This window comes from Arachis ipaensis, chromosome B4 (assembly GCF_059453495.1).
Source record: "Arachis ipaensis isolate K30076 ecotype BB chromosome B4, ASM5945349v1, whole genome shotgun sequence".
Taxonomy (NCBI): Eukaryota; Viridiplantae; Streptophyta; class Magnoliopsida; order Fabales; family Fabaceae; genus Arachis; species Arachis ipaensis.
In genome coordinates, this window is record NC_142439.1 from 135,064,883 (window position 1) to 135,078,749 (window position 13,867).

General features: G+C 38.3%; 1 non-coding gene across 1 annotated transcript; it reads right to left on the reverse strand.

Annotated features, from left to right (window-relative positions):
- Positions 1-273: 273 nt before the first annotated feature.
- Positions 274-381, reverse strand: LOC148569335 (small nucleolar RNA R71). The gene has a single exon (XR_015882062.1). It is a non-coding gene; the product is annotated as a small nucleolar RNA R71 (small nucleolar RNA).
- Between the last annotated feature and the right edge of the window lie 13,486 nt (positions 382-13,867).

Genomic DNA, 13,867 nt, shown 5'->3' on the forward strand with positions numbered 1-13,867 from the left:
CCTCAATTAGTTTCTCTAATGCAACAGAATTGCAAGTTTCATGGACTTCTATTGGAAGATCCTCATCAGTTCTTAGCTGAATTCTTGCAAATCTGTGACACTGTCAAGACCAATGGGGTTGACCCCGAGGTCTACAGACTTATGCTCTTTCCTTTTGCTGTAAGAGACAGAGCTAGGATATGGTTGGATTCACAACCTAAGGAAAGCCTGAACTCTTGGGAAAAGCTAGTAAATGCCTTCTTGGAAAAGTTCTTTCCACCTCAAAAATTGAGCAAGCTTAGAGTGGAAGTCCAAACCTTTATACAGAAGGAAGGAGAATCCCTCTATGAAGCTTGGGAAAGATACAAGCAATTGATCAGAAGGTGTCCTTCTGACACGCTTTCTGAATGGAGCATCATAGGTATCTTCTATGATGGTCTGTCTGAACTGTCCAAGATGTCATTGGACAGCTCTACTGGAGGATCTCTTCATCTGAAGAAGACGCCTGCAGAAGCTCAGGAACTCATTGAGATGGTTGCAAATAACCAATTCATGTACACTTCTGAAAGGAACCCTGTGAATAATGGGACAAATCAGAAGAAAGGAGTTCTTGAGATTGATACTCTGAATGCCATACTGGCTCAGAATAAAATATTGACTCAGCAAGTCAATATAATTTCTCAAAGTCTGTCTGGAATGCAAGCAGCAACAGGCAGTACCAAAGAAGCTTCATCTGAAGAAGAAGCTTATGATCCTGAGAACCCAGCAATGGAAGAGGTGAATTACATGGGAGAACCCTATGGAAACACCTATAATCCTTCATGGAGAAATCATCCAAACCTCTCATGGAAGGATCAACAGAGGCCTCAACAAGGCTTCAACAACAATAATGGTGGAAGAAATAGGTTTAGCAATAGCAAGCCCTTTCCATCATCTTTTCAGCAACAGACAGAGAATTCTAAGCAGAGCCACTCTGACTTAGCAACCATAGTCTCTGATCTAATTAAAACCACTCAAATTTTCATGACTGAAACAAGGTCCTCCATTAGAAATTTGGAGGCACAAGTGGGTCAGCTGAGTAAAAAAGTTACTGAACTCCCTCCTAGTACTCTTCCAAGCAATACAGAAGAGAATCTAAAAGGAGAGTGCAAGGCCATCAACATGACCCACACGGCCGAACTTGGAGAGGAGGAAGTGGCAGTGATCTCCACTGAGGAAGATCTCATTGGACGACCACTAGCCTCCAAGGAGTTCCCTCCTGAAGAACCATGGGAATCTGAGGCTCACACTGAGACCATAGAGATTTTATTGAATTTACTTCTGCCATTCATGAGCTCTGATGAGTATTCTTCCTCTGAAGAGGATGAAGATGTTACTGAAGAGCAAGTTGCTAAGTACCTTGGAGCAATCATGAAGCTAAATGCCAAGTTATTTGGTAATGAGACTTGGGAGGATGAACCCCCCTTGCTCACCAAAGAACTGGATGACTTGACTAGGCAGAGATTACCTCAAAAGAGACAGGATCCTGGGAAGTTCTCAATACCTTGTACTATAGGCACCATGACCTTTGAGAAGGCTCTGTGTGACCTAGGGTCAAGCATAAACCTCATGCCTCTCTCTGTAATGGAGAAGCTAGGGATCCTTGAGGTACAAGCTGCAAGAATCTCACTAGAGATGGCAGACAATTCAAGGAAACAAGCTTATGGACTTGTAGAGGATGTCTTGGTAAAGGTTGAAGACCACTACATCCCTACTGATTTCATAATCCTAGACACTGGAAAGTGTATGGATGAATCCATCATCCTTGGCAGACCCTTCCTAGTCACAGCAAAAGCTGTGATTGATGTTGACAGAGGAGAATTGATCATTCAAGTGAATGAAGACTCCCTTGTGTTTAAAGCTCAAGGATATCCCTTTGTAACCATGGAGAGGAAGCATGAAGAGCTTCTCTCAATACAGAGTCAGACAGAGCCCCCACAGTCAAACTCTAAGTTTGGTGTTGAACCCCCACATTCAAACTCTAAGTTTGGTGTTGGGAGTAGGGGTGGCAAAACGGGTCGAGCCTGTCGGGCCGATCCGCTAAACCCGCTAAAAAAGGCGGGTCGGGCTAGGAATTGGAACCCGCCAAATTAAAAAAATCTGCCAAACCCGCACTGCTAAATTGGCGGGTTTTGGCGGGGCGGGGCGGGCCGGTCCGCCCGGCCGAAGATTTTTATTTTTCTTTTTTTTTAATTAAATAAAAGAGTAATTACTATTATAAAATTAATAATTATAGAATTTTTAAACACTTTTTTTCATTTTTTGTTTTTATTCTTTTTTGAGTTATTAACTTTATTTATTTTATTTTACAATTTCGTATATATGCTCAAATTATGTGACTTATTTTTTAAAATAAAGATGATTCTATTGACAAATATTATTTTGAACAATTTTATTGAAGTTAAAAATAAAAAAATAGTAAAAAAATTATATTATAATTTGACTATTTTTTATTTGTATTTGATTTTTTAATTATTATTTTTTGGTTAATTTTAATGAATTTTATTTTTCAAAAAAAAAAAAAAAAGAAAGAGCCAAGCGGGCTAGCCCGCCAACCCGCCAATCCGCCATAAAGTGGGACGGGCTAGCATTTTGAACCCATTTTAGTTGGCGGGGCGGGCCAGTCCGCCCCGTTTATGTGGCGGGCCTAGGCGGGGCGGGGCGGATTGGGGAGGGCCGGCCCGCTTTGTCACCCCTAGTTGGGAGGTTCCAACATTGCTCTGAACATCTGTGAGGCTTCATGAGAGCCCACTGTCAAACTATTGACATTAAAGAAGCACTTGTTGGGAGGCAACCTAATCTTTAATTATCTATGTTAAATTTCTATTTTCTTTTGTTATTTTATGTTTTCTGTAGGTTGATGATCATGTGAAGTCACAAAAATAATTGAAAAAGCAAAAACAGAATGAAAAATAGCACACCCTGGAGGAGAAACTTGCTGGCGTTTAACACCAGAAAAGGGCAAGAAGCTGGCGTTAAACGCCAGAAATGGGCAGCAGCCTGGCGTTTAACTCCATGATTGGCAGAAAGGGGGCGTTTTGCACGCCACTTGGTGCAGGGATGAGAAATCCTTGACACCTCAGGATCTGTAGACCCCACAGGATCCCCACCTACCTCATCTCTCTCTCTCTCTTCTTCCCCCATTCACCAATCACCTTAATACCTCTTCCCCAAAAAAACCCCTCACCAATCAAATCCTACCATTCTCTTCACCACTCACATCCATCCTTCATAAAACCCCACCTACCTCACCATTCAAATTCAAACCATCTTCCCTCCCAAACCCACCCATAATGGCCGAACCCTACCCCTCTCTCCACCCCTATATAAACACATCTTCATCCCTTCATTTTCACACAACATAAGCACTACTTCTCCCCCTTGGCCGAAACACTAAGCCCCCTTGACAAACCCCAATTTGACAGTTTGTTTTGTATTGATTTTTGGGGATTTTATCACCTTTTACCCATATTTATTCAAGAAATAGCATGGTTTTGTATATTCTCCTTTAATTGTGCTTGAATGTGAAAACATGCTTTTTAGGACTCAAAATAGCTAAATTTAATTCACCTTGATTCTATTAGATGCCTTGATATGTTTGTTAAGTGATTTAAGGTTTAGGAGGCAAAGATTGGATCAAGGGAATGAAGAAAGAAAGCATGAAAAGTTGGAGAACCCATGAAGAAATGGAAGAACCGGAAAGCTGTCAAGCCGACCTCTTCGCACTTAATCGGCCATAACTTGAGCTACAGAGGTCCAAATGATGCGGTTCCAGTTGGGTTGGAAAGCTAACATCCGGGGCTTCGAAATGATATAAGATTTGCCATAGTTGCTATACGTATAAGGATGCGTACGCGCACTGTACGCGTACGCGCCGTTGGTGCACGTGATTCACTTCATGCAAACTCGTGGCTAGCGAATTTACAAGCCTTGTGGGCCCAATCCAACTCATTTCTGATGCTATTTAAGCCAAGGATTGAAGGGGGAATGAAGATACTTTTGATACTTTACATACTTTTCATACTTTAGAAGTTAGTTACCATTAGTTTAGTTTTAGCTTAGTTTAGTAGTGAGAGTTAGTTTCTAGAGAGAGAAGCTCTCTCTTCTCTTTAGAATTAGGATTAGGATTAGGTTTAGTTCTTAGATCTAGGTTTTAATCTTTGCTTTCTTCCACTTCTATCTCTCAATTCTTTGTTGCTACATTCAATCTTCTTCTATTCCTTTGTTGTAATTTCCTTTATGTTGTTCTTATACTTTGTTGTAGATCTAGTATTGTTCCTTCTACATTCTTCCAATTCAATAAGAGGTAATTCATAATAAATGTGCCTTCTTTGCTTTTCTATTGTTGATCTCTTGTTTTTGTAGTTGTAGATTCCTTTAATTCTTGCATTTAATAATGTTTACTCCTCTTGCACTTTATGTGTTTGTTGAAATGTTTCTTTTAGTTTTAGTGTAGATTTTGTTCCTCTTGGCCTAGGTAGAGTAATTAGTGACACTTGAGTTATCTAATTCCTTTGTTGATTGATAATTGGAGAGATTGCTAATTGGTTTGGAGTACACTAAAGCTAGTCTTTCCTTGGGAGTTGGCTAGGACTTGTGGCTCAAGTCAATTCATCCACTTGACTTTCCTTTAATTAGTAAGGGTTAACTAAGTGGTAGCAATGAACAATTCTCATCATAATTGAGAAGGATAACTAGGATAGGACTTCTAGTTCTCACACCTTACCAAGAGCCTTTTATAGTTGTTAGTTTATTTTCATTGCCATTTACTTTTCATGCTTCTTATCCAAAACCCCAAAATAACTCATAACCAATAACAAGACACTTTATTGTAATTCCTAGGGAGAACGACCCGAGGTCCAATACTTCGGTTTATAAATTTTAGGGGTTTGTACTAGTGACAAACAACTTTTTGTATGAAAGGATTAGTGATTGGTTTAGAAACTATACTTGCAACGAGAATTCATTTGTGAAATTCTATACCATCAAAAATCCATTCATCAAAATGGCGCCGTTGCCGGGGAATTGCAATGGTGTTATGTTATTGGTTATTGTACATATGTGAATAGTATGAATATCTTGCTTTTTGCTTTATTTGCTAGTTGTAGAATTTTGTTTCTTTTGTTTCCTATTAGCTTTTGTTTTTATTTTATCTTTTCACCATGAATTCTCATTTTGGCTATGAGTGTGATTACAACTATGTTGTAGGTGATGGGAGCTACAATGAAGATGTGTATCAAGGATGGGACAACCAAAGGTGGGAGGAGCCATATGCTTATGATCAATCCTCTTGGCAACAACCTCCACCAATGCACTATGAAGAAGAGCCATTCTATGATGCATATCAATCCAATGGCTATGGTGAATCTCTTTGTGACTTTCAAGAACCACCACCATATGCCTATGAGTCATATCCTCAACATGAACCTCAACCACACTCACAAGCCTATTTTCAACAAACACCTCCATATGACCATGATCCTTACCTACCATACCAACCTCCTTTTGAACCATATGAGCCATACATGGAACCACAATTCCAAGATTACTACTCTCAAGAACCACCTCAATACACACCACCACCTTACCAAGAAGAACCACCTTCCTATAATGAACTCTTTCTCCAAGACAATGAACCCTCTTATCCACCCCAATTCTCAATGGATGAAACCCTTAGCCTTATACTTCAAGGGCAAGGAGAAATGCAAAGGGAGACACTAGAATTTATGGCTACCTTGACCAAGGTAGTAAGCATTTTAGCTTCCCAATGCTTGAGCACTCAAAGCACTCCCATGGTCACATGTGGAGAACCAATTAAAGAGCATAGCATGAAGGAAAGATTGGAAACTCCGGTGGAAAAGGAGGAATGCTACTTTGTGTTAGAACAATTGGAGGAGCCTATGATTATTAAAGAAAAGGAAGAAGTGGTTGAAGACTTAGGAGATGCGGAACCTCCATGGGAAGCTAAAATCAAAGAAAATCCCTCCAAGAAGAGTAAATTTGATGTTGAGGAGGAATGTGCACAACCTCCGAGGCATATTCTATATGAAGACTTGGAGAGAATGAAGCAAGAATTGAGTTTCCTTGGTGATGAAGATCATGCACCCAATCCTCTTGGTGAAGAATCCTTTGAATTTGAAGAACCTTCTCCCAATGAATTTAAAAGTGATGTGGAGGTAGATTTCTCTCAACCTCCCATTTATGACTTGAGTGATGTTGAAGAGTTAGAGGAAGTTGATGAACAAAGGATTGAAAATGAAGAAGTTTATGAAGAGGTGGAGATTGACAAGGAAGAACACAAGGGAGTAAAGCTTGCTAGCACGTTGGAGATACCTCTCCCCAAGCCACCACCATCCATTCTTTCATTCAAGTGGGTAAATTCCTTATACTCAAGCTTTATTATTCCCCTTGAATATGGTTTGCTTGAGACGGATGGTCAACTTAGACATATTTGTGGCTTTAAAAGCAAAAAGGAAATGGCTAGTGGTTGGAAACATTATTCTAGGCTCATTATGGTTGCATGTTCAAAGCTTAATTGCACGGTTTGGTATAGAGCTAGATTGTTTGGGTCTAGGAGAATGTTTGGTCACTTTATTGAGAATTCTAAGGTCATGCCACCCAAATGGAATAATGATAATCAACTTGAAGATGGGTGTGGAAATAAGATATGGGATCCGGGAATATATGAGGATCAATTTTGGGAGCCCATGGTTTGTGAAGAACTCCATCAAGGCTTGAAGATATTAAAATTGAAGAATGGAGCTTATTGGAGATTCAAGCATTGGTGGATGTTCAAGGATAGCTTCAAGCACAAGCCACCTTGAGAGGAGCTCCCCATAAGTCCAACTTAAGGACAATAAACAAAAGTGCTAGGTGGGAGACAACCCACCATGGTAAAATCCTTTCATTTTCTCTTTTGTACATATTGATAGAATTAGTTTAATTTCATGTTTTGTTTAGATAGTTGAGTTTAATTGGTAGTTTAGTATGTTAAATAAGGTTTTAGGGTGTTTTGGTAGATGCTTGGAGGTTTGGAATGCTTGGATTGGTGCAAAAACATAGAAAAAATTTTGAAAAACAGAGCACCATCCACGCGTACGCGTACATGGCGCGTACGCGCACTTACAGCATTTCCGACCATCCACGCGCGCGCGCCATGCGTGCGTATGCGTGGATTGAGAAGTTCCAACCTCCATACATTTTCCAGAGAGTTGTGCCTGCGCCGCGCCAACGTTGTGCCTTTCGCACAAACCAACTCGCGCGTACGCGCACATGACGCGTACGCGCCACTCTCGAAATAAGCCAACGACGCGCGCGCGCCATGCGTGCGTGCGCGTGGATGCCCTTTCTTCCATCCATTTCTTTTCTTCTCCTCCTTCCATTTCTCCCTTTTTCCTTTCTTCTTCCCTCCTCCTACCCCTCATCCAACACTTCCAAACACCATTGACAACCATTTATTTTAGTTAACAAATTAGTTAGTTAGTTAGTTGATTAGTTGGTTTTAGTTTAGTTTTCATTTTATTTTCTCTCTTTTCATCATAAGTGTTGGAGTATTGACTTTGTTTACTATACATTGCTATATCCCTTATTGCCTAAATGCTATTTTAGCATGAATGTTTTTAGATAATCTTTGTTGGATTCTATGATTGAGGTTATATTTTGTTACTTGGTTTTGAGTTCTTCATGCTTACCTTTTGAAAAATACCAAGTGATGAGAATTGTCTTCGAGCTTATAACTCTTTTGAATTGCATGTTGTAACTAGCCACCATGTGATTTGGATCCTTTTCCCTCGATTAGGCAACCTCTTGATGGATGATGTTGTGCATTTACCTTAATGCATTGTGTTCATGATTATATCCATCCATATGTTTGACTTGAATGCTTTCATGCTTCTCTAATGCTTGTCTTACCTTACAAGCTTACTTAAAGCATCTCAAGCACACTAGGATAAGTGAAGTGCATGCTTCTTTTGTGACATAGCTTTTATGCTAATGTGTATTCTAAACCGCACAATTTAGAATTCACACACCTAATATTTCTTAATGTCACACTAATTCACTCACCTCATTCTAGTGATTTACCTCATTCCAACAATGTATGCTTCCTTGCTTTTATATCTTCTCATCTTATGGTGTTATATTTTTGTTTTTCATAACGAATGCACCACAAGCAACCATGGAAGCGGAAGAAAGAACACATAGCAATCCGGAGAGTCGCCGTACCCCCTTGCTCGTCTTTGAGTGCACCGAGGACGGTGCAAACTTTTAAGTGTGGGGAGGTCGTCCGACCGGTCGGCGATTTTGGGTGACAAATTTCTAACTCCAATACTTTTGCATTTCATTTTAGGTTCTTAGGATTTTTACTTGCATTTTCTTATTTTTGCATATGTATACACAATAAGCTTAGTCAAAATAATGAGAATTTTTCAAGATTTCTATCTATAGGGCATGTCAATTGATTTGAGTGAAAACTTTTCATAGAACTTGCTTGAATTATATATATTATGGATCATGTTTTGAGCTAAGAACACAAATTTGTGAGATTTGAGCCTAATGGTGTGGTTACATCTTATAACCACTTATTTTCCTTCTTGTGTGCATTATTCTCTTTCTATGATTGTAATCTTTGATTTGTTTGATTCTTTATGTCCATTATTTTGTGTATTCGTGCATTTATGTGATTGAGGCCATCATTTCATTTAGCTCACTTACCCAAATAGCCTACCTTTTATCTTCCTTTGTTAGCCAAATTTGAGCCTACGCTTAACCCATTTATTCTTTAATTTAGCACATTACAAGCCTTAAAGCGAAAAACAATAATTGTCCCTTAATTTGGATCTTTGATTAGCTTAGGCTAGTGTGTGTAAGTATCATTCAAGTGTGGGAACCTTGGGACATTGGGTGAATAAAAGGGTATTTTGTATTGCTATTGAAAATATTGGGAATTGGGTACATACTCATGTATTGATCAAATGTAAAACCTTATGCATTGATGCTCTTGTATATAGAAAGAAAAAAAAATGAGAAAAACAAAAGAAAAAGAAAAGAAAAATAATATGGAAAAGAAAGAAAATAAAAAAAAAAGAAGAAAAAAAATAATAAAAAGGGGACAAAATGCCCCAAGGCAAGGTCCAATAAAATCAATGCATAAGTGTTGTGAAATGAAAAAGAAAATGCATGAGTATGTGAAAAAGTGAAGAATGGGTAGCTAGATTAGAACTTAATTGTATAGGATGTCATAGGTTAGGTGGGAAGTTTAAGCTTATCAAAGATTCAAATTTCAAGCTCACTTGACCAAATATGCATCCTACCTTGACCCTAGCCCCATTACAACTAATGAAAAGACCTCATGATACTTGTATGCATACATGAAATAAATGTTGATTGTTAGAAGAAAAACAAATCTTGGAAAGCATGAAATAGAGGAGAATTGAGTGAATCAACCCTAAACACTTGAGCGAATAGAGTGCAAACACATCCGGTGAGGGTTCGATGCTCAATTACATGTTTTCACCTATGATCATCATTCTTCATGCAAGTTTGTAAAAATATTTAATAACTCAATTCAATTGTGGATTAGACTTGCTAGTCCTTAGCCCTTGTGCATATATGTTTCTTGGGAATTGATTTATTTTGACCAAGCACTTGCATTCATTTAGATAGTTGCATATAGGTAGATTGCATTTAGTTAGTTTCCATTGAATAAATGCCATACCCTTACTTCACTCTTGGTTTAAGCATGAGGACATGCTTGGTTTAAGTGTGGGGAGGTTGACAAACCCCAATTTGACGGTTTGTTTTGTATTGATTTTTGGGGATTTTATCACCTTTTACCCATATTTATTCAAGAAATAGCATGGTTTTGTATATTCTCCTTTAATTGTGCTTGAATGTGAAAACATGCTTTTTAGGACTCAAAATAGCTAAATTTAATTCACCTTGATTCTATTAGATGCCTTGATATGTTTGTTAAGTGATTTAAGGTTTAGGAGGCAAAGATTGGATCAAGGGAATGAAGAAAGAAAGCATGAAAAGTTGGAGAACCCATGAAGAAATGGAAGAACCGGAAAGCTGTCAAGCCGACCTCTTCGCACTTAATCGGCCATAACTTGAGCTACAGAGGTCCAAATGATGCGGTTCCAGTTGGGTTGGAAAGCTAACATCCGGGGCTTCGAAATGATATAAGATTTTCCATAGTTGCTATACGTATAAGGACGCGTACGCGCACTGTACGCGTACGCGCCGTTGGTGCACGTGATTCACTTCATGCAAACTCGTGGCTAGCGAATTTACAAGCCTTGTGGGCCCAATCCAACTCATTTCTGATGCTATTTAAGCCAAGGATTGAAGGGGGAATGAAGATACTTTTGATACTTTACATACTTTTCATACTTTAGAAGTTAGTTACCATTAGTTTAGTTTTAGCTTAGTTTAGTAGTGAGAGTTAGTTTCTAGAGAGAGAAGCTCTCTCTTCTCTCTAGAATTAGGATTAGGATTAGGTTTAGTTCTTAGATCTAGGTTTTAATCTTTGCTTTCTTCCACTTCTATCTCTCAATTCTTTGTTGCTACATTCAATCTTCTTCTATTCCTTTGTTGTAATTTCCTTTATGTTGTTCTTATACTTTGTTGTAGATCTAGTATTGTTCCTTCTACATTCTTCCAATTCAATAAGAGGTAATTCATAATAAATGTGCCTTCTTTGCTTTTCTATTGTTGATCTCTTGTTTTTGTAGTTGTAGATTCCTTTAATTCTTGCATTTAATAATGTTTACTCCTCTTGCACTTTATGTGTTTGTTGAAATGTTTCTTTTAGTTTTAGTGTAGATTTTGTTCCTCTTGGCCTAGGTAGAGTAATTAGTGACACTTGAGTTATCTAATTCCTTTGTTGATTGATAATTGGAGAGATTGTTAATTGGTTTGGAGTGCACTAAAGCTAGTCTTTCCTTGGGAGTTGGCTAGGACTTGTGGCTCAAGTCAATTCATCCACTTGACTTTCCTTTAATTAGTAAGGGTTAACTAAGTGGTAGCAATGAACAATTCTCATAATAATTGAGAAGGATAACTAGGATAGGACTTCTAGTTCTCACACCTTACCAAGAGCCTTTTATAGTTGTTAGTTTATTTTCATTGCCATTTACTTTTCATGCTTCTTATCCAAAACCCCAAAATAACTCATAACCAATAACAAGACACTTTATTGTAATTCCTAGGGAGAACGACCCGAGGTCCAATACTTCGGTTTATAAATTTTAGGGGTTTGTACTAGTGACAAACAACTTTTTGTATGAAAGGATTAGTGATTGGTTTAGAAACTATACTTGCAACGAGAATTCATTTGTGAAATTCTATACCATCAAAAATCCATTCATCACCCCTCCATCTCCTCTATTTCTTCTTCTTCCACTCTCTTCTTTTCATTTTGCTCGAGGACGAGCAAACCTTCTAAGTTTGGTGTGGTAAAAGCGTTGCTTTTTGTTTTTTCATAACCATTTATGGCACCAAAGGCCAGAGAAACCTCTAGAAAGAGGAAAGGAAAGGCAAAAGCTTCCACCTCCGAGTCATGGGAGATAGAGAGATTCCTCTCAAGGGTGCATCAAGACCACTTCTATGAAGTTGTGGCCAAGAAGAAGGTGATCCCCGAGGTCTCTTTTAAGCTCAAAAAGAATGAGTATCCGGAGATCCGACATGAGATCCGAAGAAGAGGTTGGGAAATTCTCACCAATCCCATTCAACAAGTCGGGATCTTAATGGTTCAAGAGTTCTATGCCAATGGATCACCAAGAACCATGATCAAAGTGTGAACCCGGACCCAAAGAATTGGCTTACAATGGTTCGGGGGAAATGCTTAGATTTTAGTCCGGAGAATGTAAGGTTGGCATTCAAATCCCTGGAATTGACATAGAGGGAGACATTTTTATTGATGAGGATAAGCCCATCACTAAGAAAAGGATGGAGCAAATAAGAGAACCTCACCAAGAGCATGAGGAAATTCCTCATCATGAAATCCCTGAGATGCCTCAAGGGATGCATTTTCCTCCACAAAACTATTGGGAGCAAATTAACACCTCCCTAGGAGAATTCAGTTCTAACATGGGACAACTAAGGGTGGAGCACCAAGAACATTCCATCCTCCTCCATGAAATTAGAGAAGACCAAAGAACCATGAGAGAGGAGCAACAAAGGCAAGGAAGAGACATTGAGGAGCTCAAGCACTCCATAAGATCTTCAAGAGGAAGAACAAGCCGCCATCACTAAGGTGGACCCGTTCCTTAATTTTCTTGTTCTTTATTTTCTGTTTTTCGAATTTTTATGCTTTATGTTTATTTATGTTTGTGTCTTTATTACATGATCACTAGTGTCTAAGTGTCTATGCCTTAAAGCTATGAAAATGAATCAATCACCTTGCTTAAATGAAAAATGTTTTTAATTGAAAAAGAAAAAGAAGTGCATGAATTTCAAATTTTAAAACAGTTTAATTATTTTGATGTGGTGGCAATACTTCTGTCTTTTTGAATGAAAGCTTGAACAGTGCATATTTTTGATATTGTTGATTCATGAATGTTAAAATTGTTGGCTCTTGAAAGAATGATGGAAAAGGAGAAATATTATTTGATAATCTGAAAGATCATAAAATTGATTCTTGAAGCAAGAAAAAGCAGTGAATAAAAAGCTTGCAGAAAAAAAAAGAAAAGAAAAAAAAAGAGAAGAAAATGCGAAAAAAAAAGAAAAAAAAAAAGAAAAGAAAAAGAAAGAAAAGCAAGCAGAAAAAGCCAGTAACCCTTTAAACCAAAAGGCAAGGGTAGAAAAAGGATCCAAGGCTTTGAGCATCAGTGGATAGGAGGGCCCACATGAATAAAATCCTGGCTTAAGCGGCTAAACCAAGCTGTCCCTAACCATGTGCTTGTGGCGTGAAGGTGTCAAGTGAAAACTTGAGACTGAGCGGTTAAAGTCGTGGTCCAAGAACAAAAAGAGTGTGCTTAAGAGCTCTGGGCACCTCTAATTGGGGACTCTAGCAAAGCTGAGTCACAATCTGAAAAGGTTCACCCAGTTATGTGTCTGTGGCATTTATGTATCCGGTGGTAATACTGGAAAACAAAATGCTTTGGGTCACGGCCAAGACTCATAAAGTAGCTGTGTTCAAGAATCAACATACTTAACTAGGAGAATCAATAACACTATCTGAATTCTGAGTTCCTATAGATGCCAATCATTCTGAACTTCAAAGGATAAAGTGAGATGCCAAAACTGTTCAGAAGTAAAAAGCTAAAAGCCCCGCTCATCTAATTAATACTGATCTTCATAGATGTTTTTGGAATTCATTGTATATTCTCTTCTTTTTATCCTATTTGATTTTTAGTTGCTTGGGGACAAGCAACAATTTAAGTTTGGTGTTGTGATGAGCAGATAATTTATACGCTTTTTGGCATTGTTTTTAGTATGTTTTTAGTATATTTTAGTTAGTTTTTATTATGTTTTTATTAGTTTTTAAATAAAAATCACATATCTGGACTTTACTATGAGTTTGTGTGTTTTTCTGTGATTTCAGGTATTTTCTGGCTGAAATTGAGGGACCTGAGCAAAAATCTGATTCAAAGGCTAAAAAAGGACTGCAGATACTATTGGATTCTGACCTCCCTACACTCAAAATGGATTTTCTGGAGCTATAGAAGCCCAATTGGCGCGCTCTTAATTGCTTTGGAAAGTAGACATTCTGGGCTTTCCAGAAATATATAATAGTTCATACTTTGCTCGAGATTTGATGGCTCAAACAGGCGTTCCAAGTCAGCTTAAGAATTCTGGCATCAAAACACCAGAACTGGCACAAAAGCTAGAGTTAAACGCCCAAACT